Source organism: Lissotriton vulgaris, chromosome 6, assembly GCF_964263255.1.
Source record: "Lissotriton vulgaris chromosome 6, aLisVul1.2, whole genome shotgun sequence".
Taxonomy (NCBI): domain Eukaryota; kingdom Metazoa; phylum Chordata; class Amphibia; order Caudata; family Salamandridae; genus Lissotriton; species Lissotriton vulgaris.
Genome location: NC_141694.1, coordinates 1,891,140,667 through 1,891,165,125, shown reverse-complemented (window position 1 = coordinate 1,891,165,125; position 24,459 = coordinate 1,891,140,667). Strand labels below are relative to the sequence as shown.

Here is a 24,459-nt window from a genome sequence, read left to right as displayed (position 1 = left end):
GAGGGGAGAGGCAACAAGAACCATCAGTCAAAGAGGGGAGGGCAAGTTCTTCTCTACCGGGTCATGTTGGGGCGCTACCGGAACTGATCGAATTGGTAGTCTACAGTGTTTCTGGATGTTTCAGACTGAAGCTGGCGTCAGCATGAGAGCACCACAGTCTTGTAGCTCCGTCGTGGCCATTCCACGAGCAATCATGGCAGCCGTTCCCCACCAGAAGTCTGCGGTAGTCGGGGGCCCCCAAGACTTTTGTAGAATCTTCACGGCTGAGGGGACGCTTTCGAGAATGGGACCCAAGCCCTATCAGGCAAGCGTCCGAGTTCCAAGGTGTCCCAGGGCCATTTTAGTGGACCACGCCCAAATCTGAAGAGCCGGCCGCCATTTTGAGAGTCCTGTGGCATCCGCCTATCGCTGCATCGCAAGAGCGGGAGCAACTCAACTACATGGTGAGCGAGACGCTGTAGTCGCAAGAGCGGGCGGTAAACAGGTGAATGGCGGAAGAGGCACAGTGTAACAAAAGTGGGCGGAATGGCAACTGAAACGGTAAAGGGGCGCCCCACTACAGCATGTCTTCAGGTCAAACGGATTGTGGGACAAGGTCCAGAATAGAAGAGTCAGCAAAAGGCAAAAAGTTCCGCCGGACCCCGGGAGCCGGCCGCCTATGTCGGGGGCGATCTCAGGCTACACCAGTGCTATAAGACTTGGGGAGGGGGTCGGAGCCAAGCGTCTTCTCCGAGTCCGTGCCATCACACCGCCCCTCGGGGGCCTCCGTCAAGCGGTTTAGGGAGGTACCATATCACATTGTTTTCAAATGCAGTCAGGTCCACAAACGGCCCTCACTTACTTTGAGAATAGTGAAGCTGCAGTAGGTGCAAATAAGCTTCAGACAGTGTTACAAGCGCTGCTCAGAACTCTGAACTATGGCACCCAACATCCAGAACTTATGCCATTTGAGAATGGCAGTGACATCGAAGCAACTCAGGGACCAAAACCATGAACGTACTTTCACGTATGAAAATCTTACTTGGGGAGGGGGCAGGAGCCAAGCGCCCCCTCCCAGTCCGCGGCACCACACTGTATGTTGAAAATCTGAAGCCATCGTTCTACAAACTCAACCAACCTTGGATGGAAAAATCTAGAAGAAAGTACAAACTGAAAACCAGTTTTGGTCTGCATAGCATCAGCAGCAACGCTTGCTATCAGAGTGCATGAGTTTCATGCTCGATCGATTGAGCTAGCCGGATCGGGCAACAAAAAGTATAAAATAGTTATGTAAATAGTTATTTAATAAAATGTTTTACCCTGTTACTTTGCTGGTGTGTTGTATATATTTTTAATATTTGCATAGGGTTTGTCGTTATTTTGGGCGGGGTGGGTGACGGAGACGAGCTGTCTTGCAGCCCTCATGGTGTGGAGCTCAGTTCATCTCACTATTTTCGTATTTCTCATGAAGGGTTGTTCCTAATGTTTCTATTTTAGCGAGGTCAAAAAGAGATCCAATTAGTGGCCTACTGATTTTGCTCAATTACTTTTATTTTTTTACACGATTTTTCACGATTTTTCACTATCTGCAAAGACTAAACAGAGTATTGCGACTTTGTGCTTGTTTGTAAATAGAGAATGAACCAAAGAGAATCAATTGTAAAACAGTAAATGCTTGGATAACAATCAATCAAATGGAGAGACAAGCAGGCACGACGGATCACAACGGGGGTAAAGGCCTGCGTTAACTACCCTTCACTATCTGCAAAGAGAGAGTACTACTAAGAGAAAAGAGGGGAGGGGGGGGCAGCGTTCAAAGCACATCAGAGTGCATAAACACGAAAAAGTTTTTACCTATCACGTACTTGACATTTGACAGCTTTTGATATTTGCTATTAAAAAAACATTGAAATTCACAGAAAAACCCATAGGTTTTAGGCCATATATAGTTAGGAATTTGCAATTACAAAACCTTGAACATTCACTGAAAAAAACCATTGGTTATAGACCATATATAGTTAGGGATTAGCCTTTTCAAAACCTTATTTTACTCACACAAAACCATTGAAATTTCATATATAGTTAGTTGTGAGATATGGGAAAAATGGGGAGTGCTCGGCCAGATTTGGTATTGGAAAAGGAGTGAGGCAAGGATGCGTCCTTGCCCCATTCCTTTTTTCATTATAAATCAATAGTCTGGGCAAACGACTGGTCGAGCTCCCCCCTGACTACCAAAATATAAATGGAAACTCGGTCCCAATATTATTATACGGGGACAACGGGGTCTTAATGTCAAGGACACAAATGGGCGTCCAGAAAACCGTAACATACTTTGTTAATTACATGCAGGTGAGGGGGCTGCAAGTGAATATAAGTAAAACATTTAGCATGAAGTGTGGGGAAAGAACTCCAAAGAAATGTGATATCTTTATCAATGGTAAAAAAAATTGAGTGTGTGGAAAAATTTGCCTACCTAGGGATAAATTTCGATCAGAATGGTACCTGGCCAGCTGCAATATTAGCCTGGAAAAATATGTTCTTAAAAGCTACCGGGGCGCTTGTCAGTTTGTCAAGACAATTGGGTTCTCGACCGGTCCCAGAATTGCTTGCAACTTATAAAACCAAATGTGTTTCATCAGCCACTTATGGAGCAGGTATATTGGGCTTTACTAACGCACAATGTGTACAGAATTGTGAAAACAACTTCCTGCGCAATTTATTAGCAGTACCTAGTTCAACTGCCACATACATCTGCCACTCTGAAGTAGGCTTGAAGCATATTGCAGATATCATAATGTCTTGCCCTTTATTACTTTGGCACAAGACATGGAATACACCCGAAGCAGTTTTTAACCGGGATGCGATCATGGACTGCTTAAAACTGGATAACGTGTACTGTATTCCATGGCTACATCATATTAAGAAGATGGCGGACGAAATTGGTCATCCAGAATTTTTTACAAGCCCAGACTGTATGAACATCACCTCCAGAAAGGTTTTAAAAAAGGAATATTTGTCCTATCTGGAGGAAATGCGATGGCTTCTGGAGAAAGAAAAACAATTGGTCATGGATAATCACATTATGCTGTCATGTACTGGGATTCAGCCATATTTGTCACATGTGACAAGACCCTTTGATCGGATGTTATTGACACACTTTCGCCTAGGTATTGTGCATAGGATCACTACATTCCCCACGATGAACGATTGGTCACGTACTTTGACACTATGCCCCTGTGACAGCAGTTCGCCACAATCAACATTGCATGTAACTCTTTTCTGTGGGTTTTACACATTGCCGAGGAGGTCGTTTTTATTACCGATCCTAAAGCAGTATGGACTAAGACATTGTAGAGCTGCACACTTAAAGTTACAATGCATGGAAGATGACTTGACAATGGGGCGTGTAGTAAGTTATTTAAAATGTGTGATTAGATTAAGAAAGACAATCAGGTTGTAAAGTAACTGTACTGCCTTATTTATTTCCCTGGAAATGTATTTTTATCTGCCATTTATCTGCCTTTTTATGTTTTTCAAAATGAAATACGAATAAAGTAATTTGACTATATATATATATATATATATATATATATATATATATATATATATATATATATATATATACACAGAAAAAACCATAGGTTTTAGGCCATATATAGTTAGGAATTTGCATTTACAAAACCTTGAAAATTCACTGAAAAAACCATTGGTTATAGACCATATATAGTTAGGGATTAGCCTTTTCAAAACCTTATTTTACTCACACAAAACCATTGAAATTTCATATATAGTTAGTTGCACTAACTATATATCGCGCACCCGCAATCCACTGCTGATGATGTCACATATTACATCATTCATGACATGGTCAGTGACATCACTAATGACATCACTGATGACAACATCCAGTGACTGTATGTTTCTGTAAAGTTAAAATATGTCTTACATATTGATGAATGAGTGGATGTATAAGTGTCTGGAAGAAGGATTTAGTAGGTGCATGACTGACTGTATGAGAGAATGATTAAATGTGTCTTACTGAGTTCATGGGTTAGTGACTAAACTGTCTTAATTTGTGCATCATTATATCTGTTGTTCTACAAACTGCTGCATGTGTTGATCAGTAGCTATATGAGTAACTGTATGGGTTATTGATTGGTTGTCCAAGTATTTGTATGGGAGACTGAGTGTGTGTGTATGGGTGGCTGGGAGGTGTGTGACTCTGTACATAGATGTGTGAGTAGTTGATTCACTATATGTATGGGTTCAAAAGTGCATGTGGAAACAGCTGTATGGGCGGTTGACTGTGCATGAGTGTATTGGTGAGTGAATAGATATCTCAGTGCTACATGTCAAAGTAAGTACATATGTAAAACACAGTACATGTGAGAGTTGACATATATTAATAACTGTGCATAAGAGCCAGTGAATGTGCGAGTGGCTGTATGGATCATTGTGAACATGTAGCAGGGATTGTATAAGAGAGTAAATATGTGTTAGTATATGTTTGAATAAGTAAGGTGTGTATAATTGTATAGTTGAGAAAATGGAGGTGTGATTGATTCTTTGCATGACTGACTAGGTGTGTGAGTAACTCCATGGATGAGTGACAGTCTGTAACTGTCTGTTTACACTGATTGTATCTAAGGTTATATTAGAGTCTGAAGAGGTTCATGGTATTATCACATGAATGATATCATCAGTGATGTGATCAGTAATGTCAAATGAGATGTTATCAGTGATTTTATCAGTTATGTCATTTGAGATGTCATCAGTGATGTCATTTGAGATGTCATCAGTGATGTCATTTGAGATGTCATCAGTGATGTCATCAGTGATGTCACTAACCATGTCATGAATGATGTAATATGTGACATCATCAGCAGTGGATTGCGGGTGCGCGATATATAGTTAGTGCAACTAACTATATATGGAATTTCAATGGTTTTGTGTGAGTAAAATAAGGTTTTGAAAAGGCTAATCCCTAACTATATATGGGCTATAACCAATGGTTTTTTCAGTGAATTTTCAAGGTTTTGTAAATGCAAATTCCTAACTATATATGGCCTAAAACCTATAGTTTTTTTCTGTGAATTTCAATGGTTTTTTAATAGCAAATATCAAAAGCTGTCGAATGTCAAGTACGTGATAGGTAAAAACTTTTTCGTGTTTATGCACGCTGATGTGCTTTGAACGCTGCCCCCCCCTCCCCTCTTTTCTCTTAGTAGTACTCTCTCTTTGCAGATAGTGAAGGGTAGTTAACGCAGGCCTTTACCCCTGTTGTAATCCGTCGTGCCTGCTTGTCTCTCCATGTGATTGATTGTTATCCAAGCATTTACTGTTTTACAATTGATTCTCTTTGGTTCATTCTCTATTTACAAACAAGCACAAAGTCGCAATACTCTGTTTAGTCTTTGCAGATAGTGAAAAATCGTGAAAAATCGTGTAAAAAAATAAAAGTAATCGAGTAAAATCAGTAGGCCACTAATTGGATCTCTTTTTGACCTCGCTAAAATAGAAACATTAGGAACAACCCTTCATGAGAAATACGAAAATAGTGAGATGAACTGAGCTCCACACCATGAGGGCTGCAAGACAGCTCAGCTCCGTCACCCACCCCGCCCAAAATAACGACAAACCCTATGCAAATATTAAAAATATATACAACACACCAGCAAAGTAACAGGGTAAAACATTTTATTAAATAACTATTTACATAACTATTTTATACTTTTTGTTGCCCGATCCGGCTAGCTCAATCGATCGAGCATGAAACTCATGCACTCTGATAGCAAGCGTTGCTGCTGATGCTATGCAGACCAAAACTGGTTTTCAGTTTGTACATTCTTCTAGATTTTTCTATCCAAGGTTGGTTGAGTTTGTAGAACGATGGCTTCAGATTTTCAACATACAGTGTGGTGGCGCGGACTGGGAGGGGGCGCTTGGCTCCTGCCCCCTCCCCAAGTAAGATTTTCATACGTGCAAGTAGGTTCATGGTTTTGGTCCCTGAGTTGCTTCGATGTCACTGCCATTCTCAAATGGCATAAGTTCTGGATGTTGGGTGCCATAGTTCAGAGTTTTGAGCAGCGCTTGTAACACTGTCTGAAGCTTATTTGCACCTACTGCAGCTTCACTATTCTCAAAGTAAGTGAGGGCCGTTTGTGGACCTGACTGCATTTGAAAACAATGTGATATGGTACCTCCCTAAACCGCTTGACGGAGGCCCCCGAGGGGCGGTGTGATGGCACGGACTCGGAGAAGACGCTTGGCTCCGACCCCCTCCCCAAGTCTTATAGCACTGGTGTAGCCTGAGATCGCCCCCGACATAGGCGGCCGGCTCCCGGGGTCCGGCGGAACTTTTTGCCTTTTGATGACTCTTCTATTCTGGACCTTGTCCCACAATCCGTTTGACCTGAAGACATGCTGTAGTGGGGCGCCCCTTTACCGTTTTAGTTGCCATTCTGCCCGCTTTTGCTACAATGTGCCTCTTCCGCCATTCAGCTGTTTACCGCCCGCTCTTGCGACTACAGCGTCTCGCTCACCATGTAGTTGAGTTGCTCCCGCTCTTGCGATGCAACGATAGGCGGCTGCCACAGGACTCTCAAAATGGCGGCCGGCTCTTCAGATTTGGGCGTGGTCCACTAAAATGGCCCTGGGACACCTTGGAACTCGGACGCTTGCCTGATAGGGCTTGGGTCCCATTCTCGAAAGCGTCCCCTCAGCCGTGAAGATTCTACAAAAGTCTTGGGGGCCCCCGACTCCCGCAGGCTTCTGGTGGGAAGCGGCTGCCATGATTGCTCGTGGAATGGCCACGACGGAGCTACGAGATGGTGGTGCTCTCATGCTGACGGCAGCTTCAGTCTGAAACATCCAGAAACACTGTAGACTACCAATTCGATCAGTTCCGGTAGCGCCCCAACATGACCCGGTAGAGAAGAACTTGCCCTCCCCTCTTTGACTGATGGTTCTTGTTGCCTGTCCCCTCTGTTGTCATTTAACAGAACTTTTTGGACTGCTGAAAGGGGTTGTGTTCCGAACGCTGGTTGGTGGAGACATTTTGACTATATTCTTGACCTACGTTGTCGCGTAATGCGTTATATGACACGCCGCGTTAGCGCACCCGGAAGTGCTCCGGTGCCCGAAGCGCAGCTTCCCGGAAGTGATCCGGGACGCGGCGCGCAGCGCGTAACGTAAGCATAACAGGTCATGTGACTTGTTAATAAAACTTTTCATTGGTTCATTTTACTTTTGTTATTTTAATGATGAAAAGCTTGGTCATATGACCTAAAAATTACGCTTTTTATTGGTTTCGAACATTATTTTTTTTTAAACATATATGTTATAATGTTCCAGGCTAATGTACTTTCCCGGAAAATTTACAACTGTCCTGCAAGTAAAATATATTCCTTTTTCGAGAAAAAGGGCGTTTCTTCGTCCCATGAAGGAGCCGTTGAGTAAAAGAGGCTCGGCCTGCTGTCTTAGTCGCCGATTCGCCTGATTATCAGATTCTTATCGATCACTTTATGTTGCAGGAGTGGAAAACACAACTGCCCTTGACCATTTATCTTTACTGCGTTCCTACGTATTATACCTTTATCCGTCATGTAATTGGACTGCTTTATTTCACTTGCCTTTTACTGATTCGAAAACAGTGACTAAAAGTAAAAACTTTACCAATGTAAATACTACTACCATGTTTTGTTTTAAAAACCTTTAGTGTGAAAATGTCAGTATACAAATACGGGCCTATAACCACGTGGGCCGGCCACGGAGCAAACTGAAATCGTATATGATGAGGAGACATTTACATTATAGAGGAACGTAACGAGCGGGCCATTAGGTTGCAAGAACTAAGGTGTCTAACAGTTGCGGAATCGGTGGACGTACATTTTGTAATTAAAATACGACAGGGCCACTTACAAAAAAATTATCTAGATATACATTTGCGGGCAAGTACCATGGGTGACGTTAATTCGAACTTTCAATAGTACAGTAATCAATAAACACATCAGAACTTAATATCAATAGGGATGTCGAAATATTCAATCAATTCTCGTCCCCGCCCGCCATGAGCATCAAAACTGCATTCATATCTCGTGATATCAAGGTTGTTCAACCAGTACACAACAAGGAGTTACGAGTCCCATTTATACCGGCGCCATTTTGGGCGAGGCCGGGCAGGTCCAAGATATAGTCAAAATGTCTCCACCAACCATCGGCCAGACCAGAACCCCTTTCGGCCCTTTATGCTACAAGATGGTGTCTTCCATTCAGAAAATATTGTTGGCAGCATTTTGAAAGGAAAGATAAACAGCCATTCTCCTAGTGAGTCTCACATTCTTACATTTAGGAAGAATGTTGAAGAGTAGTATGTTGAAAATCTGAAGCCATTGTTCTACAAACTCTCAATCAGCCTTGGATGGAAAAAAAAATCCTGAAGAATGTACAAACTGAAAACCAATTTTTGTCTGTATAGCATCAACAGCAACGCTTGAGTCAGCTTTGTGTGAAGCCGCCATTTTGATTCAATCAATAAAGTCCCCCTGCACACATTCAGGGACCTGGTCGTGTCTTCAGGTCAAACGGATTGTGGGACAAGATGCAGAAAGGAAAAGGAAAAAAGTTCCGCCGGACCTCGGGAGCCGGCCGACTATGTCATGGGCGATCTTTGGCCACACCAGGGCAATAGTGAAGCTGCAGCAGGTGCAAATAAGCTTCAGACAGTGTTACAAGCACTGCTCAGAACTCTCAACTATGGCACTCAACATCCAGGACTTGCCATCCGGATCTTGGCGCCTTGTGCTGGTTCCGACCTATTCACACATCGGTCCACTACTGACATCACCTCATAAGCCAACGGGGCACCCCACGCCGACTTTCGGCGCAGCATTGTAGGATGGCCACACCAGTGCGGCAACTTGCTGGACACCACCTCGGTGCCATCCGGATCTCGGCGCGTTCGAGTCACTGTACCGCAAGAGTGACCGGAACTCAGCTGGACACGCCGTCTTTCGGCGCAGCATTGTAGGATGGCCACACCAGTGCGGCAACTTCCTGGACACCACCTCGGTGCCATCCGGATCTCGGCGCGTTCGAGTCACTGTACCGCAAGAGTGACCGCAACTCAGCTGGACACGCCGTCTTTCGGCGCAGCATTGCAGGATGGCCACAGCAGTGCGGCAACTTGCTGGACACCACCTCGGTGCCATCCAGATCTCGGCGCGCTGTGCTGCCTTCGGCCTACTGTAGCCGCAAGTGCGGACGCAACTCAGTTGGACGGCGAGTGAAACGCTAAGGGGCGCCCCACTGCAGCTGAGGAGCCTCCATCTTGGGGGAGACGCACAGCCCCCACTGACTGACGCGACCTCACAGGCCAACGGGGCGCCCCACGCCGACTTTCGGCGCAGCATTGTAGGATAGCCACACCAGTGCAGCAACTTGCTGGACACCAACTCTGTGCCATCCGGATCTCGGCGCGTTGTGCTGCCTTCGGCCTATTCGCACATCGGTCCGCTACTGACGCCGCCTCACGTGCCAACGGATTTTCTACGCTTTTTGTAGCCCTATGCCGCATAACAGGTCATGTGACTTGTTTATAAAACTTTTCATTGGTTCATTTTACTTTTGGTTTCCTAATGATGGAAGGCTTGGTCATATGACCTAAAAATAACACTTTTCATTGGTTTAGAACATTTTTTTTCCCAAACGATGAAAGCCCCACCTTGTTTCTGGATGTTTCAGACTGAAGCTGGCGTCAGCATGAAAGCACCACCATCTCGTGGCTCCGTCGTGTTCATTCCGCGAGCAATCATGGCAGCCGCTCCCCACCGGAAGCCTGCAGGAGTCGAGGGCCCCCAAGACTTTTGTAGAATCTTCACGGCTGAGGGGACGCCTTCGAGAATGAAGCCCAAGCCCTAGCAGGCAAGCGTCCGAGTTCCAAGGTGTCCCAGGGCCATTTTAGTGGACCAGGCTGAAATCCGAATAGCCGTCCGGCATTTTAAGAGTCCTATGGCAGCTGCCTATCGCTGCACCGCAAGAGTGGGCGCAACTCAACTACTTGGTGAGCGAGACGCTGTAGCCGCAAGAGCGGGCGATAAACAGCTGAATGGAGGATGAGGCACAGTGTAGCAAAAGCGGGCGGAATGGCAACTGAAACGGTAAAGGGGCGCCCCAGTACAGCAGACGAGCCTCCACCTGGGGAGGCCCGTTCACGCCGCCTCCCCCACGTCCCCCCGGGGCGCCCCACGCCGTTTTTCGGAGCAGCATTGTAGGATACCAAAACCAGTGCGGCAACTTACTGGACATCACCTGGGTGCCATCCACATCTCAGCGCGTTCTGCTGCCTTGGGACTATTCGCACAACAGACCGCTACTGACGAGGCCTCCCCGCGCACCCCCGGGGCGCCCCACGCTGTTTTTCTGAGCTGCATTGTAGGATACCAAAAACCAGTGCGGCACCCAGGTGACATCACCTGGGTGCCGTCCAGAACTCAGCACGTTGTGCTGCCTTGGGACTATTCGCACAAAACACAGCTACTGACCATTGTTGCTTCTTTTTTCCTAAAAATGTTTAAATGTATTTACAGTTTTTGTTGCGTTCTATATATTTATAAGTTAATAAAGTTTTATAATCCTACTACTTTGTTGGAGTGCTATATATTTTTAAAAATTCGGGTGAATGGGGCCTTGAATCGGGTTATTGTCATGTGTGGGCTTTGGAAGTGTGCTGCTACAGGATCGGACATTTCAAACTCAAATGCACGTTCTTTTTCTTACCTTTCCGAAGCATGGAGCGCAATAGCAGGCAGAGAAAGGGTGATGCAAGTGTTGAACACTGCCTGGCCTGGCAAGTTGCTGGCAGTGCCCCCCCCCCCGCCCGCTCCTGAAAGAGGGCACACACACACCGCCGCCCCGGGTACTTCACAGATCTTTAAAAGACCATGCGCTTGTTAATGAGGCTTAAATGGTTTATCACCCCTTCTAGAGCCCCTGCATCGGCCCTCTGACGTTTCCTGGAAGAATTAGCACGTAACACAATACCAAGCCCTGTCAGCTGAAACCCCCGAGGAATCGGGTTTTTGCTTGCAGGAATCGGGAGGCGGGAGACTAGCACTGAAATCGGTAGTCTCACGCCTGAATCGGGAGGGTTGGCATGTCTGGATTCTCTACAGCTGGGGCCATAAACTACATCCGCAGGGCTAGGTGATAGCCTGGGACCGGCCTGGACAATCGGACACAGAGGAAGAGGAGTGTCAGAGGGTGCGGTAGTGAATAGGGTGAAAGGGAGGTGTCGGGCGGGCACAGGGTGTGATTCTCAGGGAAGAGCAGCGCAGATGGGGGGAAGTTTATGGCCCATGCATCAGAGAGAGAGCAGGGGTGACCAGTGCGTGGGGGAGATGCTTGCGAGGGTGGGGAGCCGTGCTGAGAATCGACGGCGTGCAGAGAGTGGGTCTGGTCAAGGCATCTAAAATGGCTGCCGTGCACGACAAAATTGTGGCATTGGAAAAAAGGCAAGATGGCGCAGACAATGTTTATCAATAAGGATTCATTTATAACAAAATATTTTATCGCAGTGACAAATTGGCGGTCAACACTTCCTGATTTCCATCGAATCGAACGTTAACAGACGTCACGCAGCAAACAAAAAAAAAAACGCTCACGCACAGCCGCTGGAAGACATGTATCAACATATATGAGCCTCCTCAGCCACCCTCAGAAAACATAAGGGATCAGGATACGTCTCCCGCACCCCCTTATACCTAGTAATTTAATTAAAACGAAATACAAAATGGCGAATTCCCGTTTCGCTACCAGTTTGCAGCCCAGTTCGCGGCCCGGGAAGCGCTTCTACCGTGAAAAATCCATTTTTTTTTATTTTCCCCACGGGACCCTTTAATAACCCCAACATCATTCCTAGGGGGCCAAGAAGGGTCTACCTTGCCTCCTTTCATTAAATTCCCCCTTCGTTTTTCACCTCTTCTTGTCTCTCGATCCTACCGAGAGATAAGATGGCGGCCGCTCCGGACTGTTTAGAATGTTGACAGACACCGGAAAGCCAATCAGCTTCGCATCGCAAAGTTCCGTTTCGCGAAAAGTAAGCGGACCGGAGCGCAGCCCGGAGCGCTGTTACAGATATATATCTTGTTTTGAACGTTAATTTCTCAAAATCCACTGAAGCACATATATTGAGACCTAGCAAAGGCACATCGGGCTAACAGTCCCTACAATTTTGCCAAGTTTCGTGCAAATCCATTCAGCCGTTCGGGCTAAAAGTGAGGCCAACCGCCCTATGGAAATTAACATGGGAAAAACGCGTTTTGGGACCCCCCTTTTTTCTCAGCCCCCACTTGATGAAACCCCCCCAAATTTTCAAGGGCTGCTCAGAAACAAAATGTGCCATTTTCCTGAAAATTTCAGCCGATTCCGTCCACAAACGCCAACGTTATTAGACATAGAATTTTCAAAAATCCCATAGGGAAAAAATCCTAACTATATATACCTACTGGCGATAGCCAGTAGGTAATATATATATATATATATATATATATATATATATATATATATATATATATATATATATATATATATATATATATATATATATATATATATATATATATATATATATATATATATATATTGAAACCAAACGTCCTGCTGCTTGGGAGTGCACACGACCTCGCTCTGCCTTTTGGCTTTGAAGATGCAGCCTGCCTCCGTGTGTCACTTATTTATTCCTGCTGCCAACGCGTTTCAAGGTTTCACAACCCCTTCTTCCTGGGCTCAAAAGCGACAAATGAGGGAGCAGCTGCTTAATTACCATCCTTTATTTCATTTATGACGGCACCCACTGGGCGTGTGCAAAGTGTTAATTTATTGCATGATGGGACTTGAAGTCTTCAAAGTGCAGCTACACCTTTCAATTGTTCGCTTTTGCAATCATTTTATTTAATTTCAAAGCGACCTTAGTAGGTCCGACTCACTCTGACAGGCTCTAATTTGCATATAGAGCGACGTGCTGATCCAGCGATGAAAAGTTCAAAACCGGCAGCCTTGTAACTGGTTAAGATCCCCCAGCTTCCAATGGTGCAGCGCCCCACGGTCGGACCACCGTGTGAATTAGATTGAAACCAAACGTCCTGCTGCTTGGGAGCGCGCACGACCTCGCTCTGCCTTTTGGCTTTGAAGATGCAGCCTGCCTCCGTGTGTCACTTATTTATTCCTGCTGCCAACGCGTTTCAAGGTTTCACAACCCCTTCTTCCTGGGCTCATCCCATCATGCAATAAATTAACACTTTGCACACGCCCAGTGGGTGCCGTCATAAATGAAATAAAGGATGGTAATTAAGCAGCTGCTCCCTCATTTGTTGCTTTTGAGCCCAGGAAGAAGGGGTTGTGAAACCTTGAAAAGCGTTGGCAGCAGGAATAAATAAGTGACACACGGAGGCAGGCTGCATCTTCAAAGCCAAAAGGCAGAGCGAGGTCGTGTGCGCTCCCAAGCAGCAGGACGTTTGGTTTCAATATTACCTACTGGCGATAGCCAGTAGGTATATATAGTTAGGATTTTTTCTCTATGGAACTTTTGAAAATTCTATGTCTAATAACTTTGGCGTTTGTGGACGGAATCGGCTGAAATTTTCAGGAAAATGGCACATTTTGTTTCTGAGCAGCCCCTGAAAATTTGGGGGGGGGTCATCAAGGGGGGGCGAGAAAAAAGGGGGGTCCCAAAACGTGTTTTTAACATTGAGTTTTCCGTAGGGCGGTTGGCCTCACTTTTAGCTCGAACGGCTGAATGGATTTGCACGAAACTTGGCAAAATTGTAGGGACTGTTAGCCCGATGTGCCTTTGCTAGGTCTCAATATATGTGCTTCAGTGGATTTTGAGAAATTAACGTTTAAAAATAGATATATATCTGTAACAGCGCTCCGGGCAGTGCTCCGGTTCGCGTACTTTTCGCGTAAGGAACTTTGCGATGCGAAGCTGATTGGCTCTCCGGTGTCTGTCAACATTCTAAACAGTCCGGAGCGGCCGCCATCTTGTCTCTCGGTAGGATCGAGAGACAAGAGGAGGCCAAAACAAAGGGGGAAATGAAGGAAAGGGGGCAAGGTAGACCCCTTCTGACCCCCTAGGATTGATGAGGGGGATATTATAGAGCGACGCGGGGCCCAAAATAAAAAAATAAAAAATTCTGATTTTTTCGCCGTAGAGACGCGTCTTGGTACGCGAACCGGGCAGCTAACCGGGCAGCTAACCGGGAAGCTAACCGGCAGTGTATCAGGAGTCGGAGGAGTAGCTGATTGGCTGTCAACATTGTAAACAGTCCGGAGCGGCCGCCATCTTGTCTCTCGGTAGGATCGAGAGACAAGAGGAGGCCAAAACAAAGGGGGAAATGAAGGAAAGGGGCAAGGTAGACCCCTTCTGAACCCCTAGGATTGATGAGGGGGCTATTAAAGTTCCCCGCGGGGCAAAAGAAAAAAAAAATTGCGATTGCGGTTTTGCTTGCGCTGCAGAGACGATTTGTCACGGTTATGCGATGCATCATGAGGCGTATCACGGGCTACGTGATACGTCACGTAATAAAGAATATATTTTACAGCTACAGATATTAGCTTTTAAAAAACCAATGAAATTCACTGAAAAAACCATAGGTTATAAACCATATATAGTTAGGAATTTGCATTTACAAAACCTTGAAAATTCACTGAAAAAACCATAGGTTATAGACCATATATAATTAGGGATTAGCATTTACAAAACCTTATTTTACTCGCATAAAACCATTGAAATTCCATATATAGTTAGTTGCACTAACTATATATCGCGGACCCGCAATCCACTGCTAATGATGTCACATATTACATCATTCATGACATGGTCAGTGACATCACTGATGACATCACTGATGACATCTCAAATGACATCACTGATGACATCACTGATGACATCTCAAATGACATCACTGATGACATCACTGACATCTCATTTGACATTATTGATCACATCACTGATGATATCATTTATGTGATAATACAATGAACATCTTCAGACTGTAATATAACCTTAGATACACTCAGTGTAAACAGACACTCACAGACTGTCACACATCCATGGAGTTACTCACACACCTAGTCAGTCATGCAAAGAATCAATCACACCTCCATTTCCTCAACTATACAGTTATACACACCTTACGTATTCAAACATATACTAACACATATTTACTCTCTTATACAATCCCTGATACAAGATCACAATGATCCATACAGCCACTCTCACATTCACTGGCTCTTATGCACAGTTATTTATATATGTCAATTCTCACATGGACTGTGTTTTACATATGTACTTACTTTGACATGTAGCACTGAGATATCCATTCACTCACCAATACACTCATGCACACAGTCAACTGTCCATACAGCTGTTTCTACATGCACTTTTGAACCCATACACCTAGGGAATCAACTGCTCACACATCTATGCACAGAGTCATGCACCTCCCAGCCACCCACACACACACTCAGTCTCCCATACAAATACTTGGGCAACCAATCAATAACCCATATAGTTACTCATATAGCTACTTATCAACACATGCAACAGTTTACAGAACAACAGACATAATGTTGCACAAATTAAGACAGTTTAGTCACTAACCCATGCACTCAGTGAGACACATTTAATCACTCACTCATACAGTCAGTCATGCACCTACTAAATCCTTCATCCAGACACTTATACATCCACTCATTCTTCAATATGTAAGACATATTTTAACTTTACAGAAACATACAGTCACTGGGTGTTGTCATCAGTGATGTCATCAGTGATGTCATTTGAGATGTCATCAGTGATGTCATCAGTGATGTCACTGACCATGTCATGAATGATGTAATATGTGACATCATTAGCAGTGGATTGCGGGTCCGCGATATATAGTTAGTGCAACTAACTATATATGGAATTTCAATGGTTTTATGCGAGTAAAATAAGGTTTTGTAAATGCTAATCTCTAACTATATATGGTCTATAACCTATGGTTTTTTCAGTGAATATATATATATATATATATATATATATATATATATATATATATATATATATATATATATATATATATATATATATATATATATGTCCATCACCAAAGCTGCCTGCTTTTGGAGAGCCCATAACCGGTGAGTTTTACGCTGATAATTCTTTAATGAAGGCACTGCAAACAGAAAAGAGCATGGTGACACTTCAAATGCAGAGTCCGGCTCCCCGACGCATTTTGTGCTTAACAGCACTTAATCATGGGCTGCCTGCTCAAAGTTCGGAACAAGGGCAAAGCGCATTTAAAGGCATCTGTATTTTCAAAAGTCCTGCCTCAGTGGGCGTGACCACCACAAGTGGCCTCCTGGATAATGTAGTTAATTGATTTTACCCCTGTGGGCTGCATGCCATTTTCCAAACGAATGAATTCAGTAAATCCCAAGTGTGGTCACACTTATGTGCCTACTTATGTGTTTCTTGTGTCCTCCTAGGAATACTCATTGAGTAGCAGATAAAGAAAGCTTCCTTATCATTATTTCCCCTCTGCTGGGGCACCTTATATATTTCCTCAATAGACACACATGATAGATATACCTTTGTGTATAAGGCTATGTTCGCTAGTGTGACATATTTCACCTATTTATTTCTTTAGTTTATGCACACGTCTGGGGTGATTCTTTTTCTTGAACCTATACATTTCTACTTCCCCTTTTGTTTCTTTATTTGGATGGTTGTACAGTTTATGGTGTGGTATATGGTAATATGACACCCTTTATCCTGTACGTCACCATTTATCTAATGTATTTAGTTTTAACATAGGAAATTTGGAGTCCTTATATATACAAATATCATCTAAACTTTTGTATTTTCTAGATGTTACTCTGGCTGTACCCCTTGCTCTTTGGCCTTCTGTCACTTTCGTTTTAGTGCCCTGAGGAAGGTTGATGAGGATTGCGGGTCGTGACCGAAACGGGCGTCGGTGCTGAGCCAGAAAGCAAGAGGCAAGGACCATTATTCCAGTTTATGGTGGTGTAACCAGAATACACTAAGAATATAACATGTTATCTATTATGTATTTAACCCCTTGGCTGGGGCGGTAAATCAGCCACAGCGCTAGGGGGGAGGGGGGCCGCGCAGCGCCGCCATGCTCGTGACGGAACCACTCCTTCACGAGCCAAGGTGGCGCTGTGCTTGTAACGGAATGGTTCCGTCACGGCCCCACCGGCCTAATAGAATGCTCAGCGCAGGCGAGAAATCAGCGCCGTGCAGGTGCGGCAGCTGGGCCGTGACAGAACCATTCCGTCACCAGCACAGCACCACCGTGGCTCATGAAGGAATGGTTCCGTCACTAGCATGCAAAGGGTTAAAGAAAAGAGGCAATTAATTTCCTGTTAACCAATATTTTCTGCTCTTGAATCTTTCTATTGTTTGTTTTGTTTCCTTTTTTGGATTATGTCATCCTGTTTCTAGATGATGAAGGAATGAGGTATGAATGGTGGCTGAAGAGGAGCGTGGTCAGGGAGATAAAACATGTTTTGTTTTCCAGAGCGCTATAATTTATGAATATATGATTATGTATTTCTGAGATGTATTGTAAAGATATCTTTTAATATATCTGTTTTGTAGTGGAATTAAATGAATTAAATAACTTATTTTTATGAATGTGCATATATTTTGGCACCATTATGGCTGTTAAATGAATTTCAGGTATGGCGAGATATTCCACCCTTTATGACACTAGGTATGATTTCCGTATTGTTGGTACTTTGATTTCCTTGTTGTCCTGCTTTTGCATTTTATTTACAGGGGCCCTCTTCTTGTTTGTTTTAAAAAATGATGTGATGCCATGGCAGCTCTCCAAACACTGATACCAGGCAGGGACATTTTAACCTCTTCAGCGCTAATGACAAGGGTAACTCGTCATGGAGTTTCCATTGATTTCAATGGAAATCTCATTAGAGGAGCTGCACTCCCTTAGCAGCCAAGTGGTTAAGGATTTGGGGGGCCCTGAGCCACATGTATTTTGGGGGAACAGCTTTGAATTTATGATCCAATTTCAGCTCTTTCATGACATATTCAGGGATACTGATGAGTCTTTTTCAATAGCAGCAGCTCACTAAAATTACTGCAAATAATCTCTGTGACACCCTCCCTTTTCCTATTCAAAGATGGCTGCCAGGCCTTGCGCATGGAAACATTGTGGGTGGCTTTAGGGGATCAGAGAGTGGTTCAGTGGAGTATTGCATCCACTGCAGGGGCCTATGTTCTACCTCATGGTCACAGGTTCAAATCCTGGCGGGTCCACTCAGCCTTCCATCCATTTGAGGTCGATAAAATGAGTACCATTGAGTTGGGTAACAATATACATCTGTTATTTCAGCGCCAAGTTGCCCTGTTCCTGGGGTGAACGTGCGCTGTACAAATACTTGTGTTATGTCTTCTTTGCCGGAAACATTTCCATTTTAATTGCAGCGCCTACCCTCCTAAAGCATACGGCTGCTTTACAAATCGTGACAGTCCTCAATGTTTGTGTTCACAGTCATTCAAGGTTGCATCCTGTCATTATTAATCAAGCAGGCGCTATTGTTCAGGTCTGTAAACATACATTCTATGATGTGACTAACGAGTTAATTAGTGTAAAATGCAACCCTGCTTGCAAATCAAAATAAAGATGATGAAGGACGGCGTGAGTTCATTTCAGCCACTTACGATCGGCCGGGCCACAGTCCAGTCCATTGGTTTTCACCCACTGTGCCACTCTAGACAGAAAGGCCTGGCATAGGTAAATCAGCCTTGGTTATCACCATTGCACGTGGGGGTCCATTGCACAACTAACCAGGTGATGGAAGGAATGCACATTTGTCGGTGTGCAATTTGCACCTTCTTCTTTGTAAACATGATTTCGTACAACAGGCCCTAGAGGGTGAATAGGGTGTGGCAAACAGCAAAACACTCCTGTCTTTTCAGAGGTGTAGGGGATAGTGGAGAACAAAACATAGGTGCCGTGCACATAGACATATTTGCAATACTGCCTCCTGCAGTTCATTCAACCTCAAACAATCTGCAGTAGCTCATGCAGAAGACTAAACCTACCTCTGGAACCCACAGTCAGAGAGAGTCCTGAGGGCATCACGTGGATCTAGATTCTACCCTGGTTTATAGGTGCCATGCCTTCACTCTGGAACCCACAAACAGAGAAAGTCCTGAGGGCATCACGTGGATCTAGATTCTACCCTGGTTTATAGGTGCTATGCCTTCACTCTGGGACCCACAGCCAGAGAGAGTCCTGAGGGCATCACGTGGATCTAGATTCTACCCTGGTGTATAGGTGCCATGCCTTCACTCTGGAACCCACAGCCAGAGAGAGTCCTGAGGGCATCACATGGATCTAGATTCTACCCTGGTGTATAGGTGCCATGCCTTCACTCTGGAACTCACAGCCAGAGAGAGTCCTGAGGGCATCACGTGGATCTAGATTCTACCCTGGGTTATAGGTGCCATGCCTTCACTCTGGAACCCACAGTCAGAGAGAGTCCTGAGGGCATCACGTGGATGTAGATTCTACCCTGGTGTATAGGTGCCATGCCTTCACTCTGGAACCCACAGTCAGAGAGAGTCCTGAGGGCATCACATGGATCTAGATTCTACCCTGGGTTATAGGTGCCATGCCTTCACTCTAGAACCCACAGTCAGAGAGAGTCCTGAGGGCATCACGTGGATCTAGATTCTACCCTGGTGTATAGGTGCCATGCCTTCACTCTGGAACCCACAGTCAGGGAGAGTCCTGAGGGCATCACGTGGATCTAGATTCTACCCTGGGTTATAGGTGCCATGCCTTCACTCTGGAACCCACAGCCAGAGAGAGTCCTGAGGGCATCACATGGATCTAGATTCTACCCTGGGTTATAGGTGCCATGCCTTCACTCTGGAACCCACAGCCAGAGAGAGTCCTGAGGGCATCACGTGGATCTAGATTCTACCCTGGGTTATAGGTGCCATGCCTTCACTCTGGAACCCACAGTCAGAGAGAGTCCTGAGGGCATCACGTGGATGTAGATTCTACCCTGGTGTATAGGTGCCATGCCTTCACTCTGGAACCCACAGTCAGAGAGAGTCCTGAGGGCATCACGTGGATCTAGATTCTACCCTGGGTTATAGGTGCCATGCCTTCACTCTGGAACCCACAGCCAGAGAGAGTCCTGAGGGCATCACGTGGATCTAGATTCTACCCTGGTGTATAGGTGCCATGCCTTCACTCTGGGACCCACAGTCAGGGAGAGTCCTGAGGGCATCACGTGGATCTAGATTCTACCCTAGTGTATAGGTGCCATGCCTTCACTCTGGAACCCACAGCCAGAGAGAGTCCTGAGGGCATCACGTGGATCTAGATTCTACCCTGGTGTATAGGTGCCATGCCTTCACTCTGGAACCCACAGCCAGAGAGAGTCCTGAGGGCATCACATGGATCTAGATTCTACCCTGGGTTATAGGTGCCATGCCTTCACTCTGGAACCCACAGTCAGAGAGAGTCCTGAGGGCATCACGTGGATCTAGATTCTACCCTGGTGTATAGGTGCCATGCCTTCACTCTGGAACCCACAGCCAGAGAGAGTCCTGAGGGCATCACATGGATCTAGATTCTACCCTGGGTTATAGGTGCCATGCCTTCACTCTGGAACCCACAGCCAGAGAGAGTCCTGAGGGCATCACATGGATCTAGATTCTACCCTGGTTTATAGGTGCCATGCCTTCACTCTGGAACCCACAGCCAGAGAGAGTCCTGAGGGCATCACATGGATCTAGATTCTACCCTGGTGTATAGGTGCCATGCCTTCACTCTGGAACCCACAGCCAGAGAGAGTCCTGAGGGCATCACATGGATCTAGATTCTACCCTGGGTTATAGGTGCCATGCCTTCACTCTGGAACCCACAGCCAGAGAGAGTCCTGAGGGCACCACGTGGATCTAGATTCTACCCTGGTGTATAGGTGCCATGCCTTCACTCTGGGACCCACAGTCAGGGAGAGTCCTGAGGGCATCATGTGGATCTAGATTCTACCCTGGTGTATAGGTGCCATGCCTTCACTCTGGAACCCACAGCCAGAGAGAGACCTGAGGGCATCACATGGATCTAGATTCTACCCTGGGTTATAGGTGCCATGCCTTCACTCTGGAACCCACAGTCAGAGAGAGTCCTGAGGGCATCACGTGGATCTAGATTCTACCCTGGTGTATAGGTGCCATGCCTTCACTCTGGGACCCACAGTCAGGGAGAGTCCTGAGGGCATCACGTGGATCTAGATTCTACCCTGGGTTATAGGTGCCATGCCTTCACTCTGGAACCCACAGCCAGAGAGAGTCCTGAGGGCATCACATGGATCTAGATTCTACCCTGGTGTATAGGTGCCATGCCTTCACTCTGGAACCCACAGCCAGAGAGAGTCCTGAGGGCATCACGTGGATCTAGATTCTACCCTGGGTTATAGGTGCCATGCCTTCACTCTGGAACCCACAGTCAGAGAGAGTCCTGAGGGCATCACATGGATGTAGATTCTACCCTGGTGTATAGGTGCCATGCCTTCACGCTGGGACCCACAGTCAGGGAGAGTCCTGAGGGCATCACGTGGATGTAGATTCTACCCTGGTGTATAGGTGCCATGCCTTCACTCTGGGACCCACAGTCAGAGAGAGTCCTGAGGGCATCACGTGGATCTAGATTCTACCCTGGTTTATAGGTGCCATGCCTTCACTCTGGGACCCACAGTCAGAGAGAGTCCTGAGGGCATCACGTGGATCTAGATTCTACCCTGGTTTATAGGTGCCATGCCTTCACTCTGGGACCCAAAGTCAGGGAGAGTCCTGAGGGTATCACGTGGATCTAGATTCTACCCTGGGTTATAGGTGCCATGCCTTCACTCTGGAACCCACAGTCAGAGAGAGTCCTGAGGGCATCACGTGGATCTAGATTCTACCCTGGTGTATAGGTGCCATGCCTTCACTCTGGAACCCACAGCCAGAGAGAGTCCTGAGGGCATCACATGGATCTAGATTCTACCCTGGGTTATAGGTGCCATGCCTTCACTCTGGGACCCAAAGTCAGGGAGAGTCCTGAGGGTATCACGTGGATGTAGATTCTACCCTGGTGTATAGGTGCCATGCCTTCACTCTGGGACCCACAGTCAGGGAGAGTCCTGAGGGCATCACGTGGATGTAGATTCTACCCTGGGTTATAGGTGCCATGCCTTCACTCTGGAACCCACAAACAGAGAAAGTCCTGAGGGCATCACGTGGATCTAGATTCTACCCTGGGTTATAGGTGCCATGCCTTCACTCTGGGACCTAAAGTCAGGGAGAGTCCTGAGGGTATCACGTGGATGTAGATTCTACCCTGGTGTATAGGTGCCATGCCTTCACTCTGGGACCCACAGTCAGGGAGAGTCCTGAGGGCATCACGTGGATGTAGATTCTACCCTGGGTTATAGGTGCCATGCCTTCACTCTGGAACCCACAGTCAGAGAGAGTCCTGAGGGCATCACGTGGATGTAGATTCTACCCTGGGTTATAGGTGCCATGCCTTCACTCTGGAACCCACAGCCAGAGAGAGTCCTGAGGGCATCACGTGGATCTAGATTCTACCCTGGTGTATAGGTGCCATGCCTTCACTCTGGGACCCACAGTCAGAGAGAGTCCTGAGGGCATCACGTCGATCTAGATTCTACCCTGGGTTATAGGTGCCATGCCTTCACTCTGGAACCCACAGCCAGAGAGAGTCCTGAGGGCATCACGTGGATCTAGATTCTACCCTGGTTTATAGGTGCCATGCCTTCACTCTGGGACCCACAGTCAGGGAGAGTCCTGAGGGCATCACGTGTATCTAGATTCTACCCTGGTTTATAGGTGCCATGCCTTCACTCTGGGACCCACAGTCAGGGAGAGTCCTGAGGGTGTCACGTGTATCTAGATTCTACCATGGTTTATAGGTGCCATGCCTTCACTCTGGGACCCTGGCATACCGGGCACAATAAAGACATCTCCAGCCAATCAGCTGAGCAGAATTCTAGCCCTCGACGAATCAGAAGAGTCCAAGCGAGTCTCCCACCCACACGGTGCGATCACAAACCAGTGAGCTGTCCTGCCTTGAGGCAAGATGTGTTTCCATTACTCCCAGCGAAGGGCTGGTGGTGATTGTTTGTTTGGCAAACTGAGAAATCCAGGGGGTCATATTACAGAAGGTGTCCTGGGGCATAGTTGGCTTTCGCGCTCGTCCTTACAGAGGGGACTTCAGACTCCACCGTCTGTGTCTCCTTAAGGGCCTGGCCCCATGACAATGAGGGGAGGCCTTTGCCTCTGAGTGGTTTCCAAATGCAGACAGAAGAACACTAGTGCGTCTGGTGGCTCAATAGTTTTGTGCCACAAATAAAGGACCTTATGGGGTCCCAGGGATCTTCCCAGTCACCCCTGCGTTGGGTTGCAGAGGGTCCCTGCCTCATCCTCCACGTGCTCCCAGTCCCTCTGCATTGAAAGCCAGAATGGCAGTCTCAAACCTCTGACCCACATTTCTCCGAACTTGAGGCACAGAGTTTGCTTTTTGTAAGCCTACCCACACTCCCAAAAAGTATAAGTAGAGTGAGTCTTTACCTGTATTGATGGGGAAGACGACGCCTCTGCAGGAGCCTTTGGTTTCTATTCCTCCTTAAACCTTAGCACATGAAGAACACTCCGTTATATACCCCTCATTGTCCTACACAGAGCCGTGCTACATTTGCATTGGCATTTTACCATCTATTGCCAGTTAACGCTGATACAAGATGAAGAAATTCCTAATTTCGAAACAATTTGAATAGATGAACCTAATTTACCATAACTCAGTTACATAACAAGTTTGTTGTCGGCCTGTCAGCCAGCCACTAATGAATTAAATTAGTAAACAGTGTTGCTCTGTGCAAACAGACTGGAATGCTGTTACTTTATATAGCAGACAGGGAAATGAAAGAGAAGGCAAAATATAAAGAAGGAGTCAGAGTGAGAGGGAGGTCCTAGGATTGCAGCACGGAGCACTATTCATGCACACTTGGAAGCTGGAGTAGATGAACTATGGCATTGAAATAGTGATGATCAGCGTGATATTCATGAAAAGATAGGCCCTAATTCACAAAGTCATTTAAACATCGAAAGCACTAGATCACATAGGCACAGTCCCCTGGACTTACCTGCGGCCTGTCGTCTGGAAGGTCAGGGCCCTTGTGGACCTGGCTCTCGCGGCTCGCGGCTCCTGCCTTGACTCCCTCTTGCTCTCTCTACCTCTCTTTCTCTCTGTGACTTGGTGCCACTTCTCTCACTCTTTGAACCTTTTCTCTCATTTATTGTGTCTTTTTCTTCTGCTCTCTTTTTGCTTTTTCTTGCTGTTTGTGCTATTTCACGTGCTCCTTTTTCAACTTTTGCTA

The 24,459-nt window shown here is 46.0% G+C and overlaps 1 protein-coding gene across 2 annotated transcripts in view; it reads right to left on the bottom strand.

The window, feature by feature from the left end:
- Window positions 1–23,739, bottom strand: part of LOC147709790 (fucolectin-4-like) — a 200,100-nt gene extending 176,361 nt beyond the window's left edge. The window contains exon 1 of one of the 2 annotated variants that reach the window (XM_086925560.1): window positions 23,654–23,739. The gene's annotated coding sequence lies outside the window, so the exon portion shown is untranslated. Of the gene's footprint in view, window positions 1–12,962; window positions 13,154–23,653 lie in introns of those variants that run through there. The other variant, XM_086925561.1, reaches the window with a different exon arrangement.
- Between the last annotated feature and the right edge of the window lie 720 nt (window positions 23,740–24,459).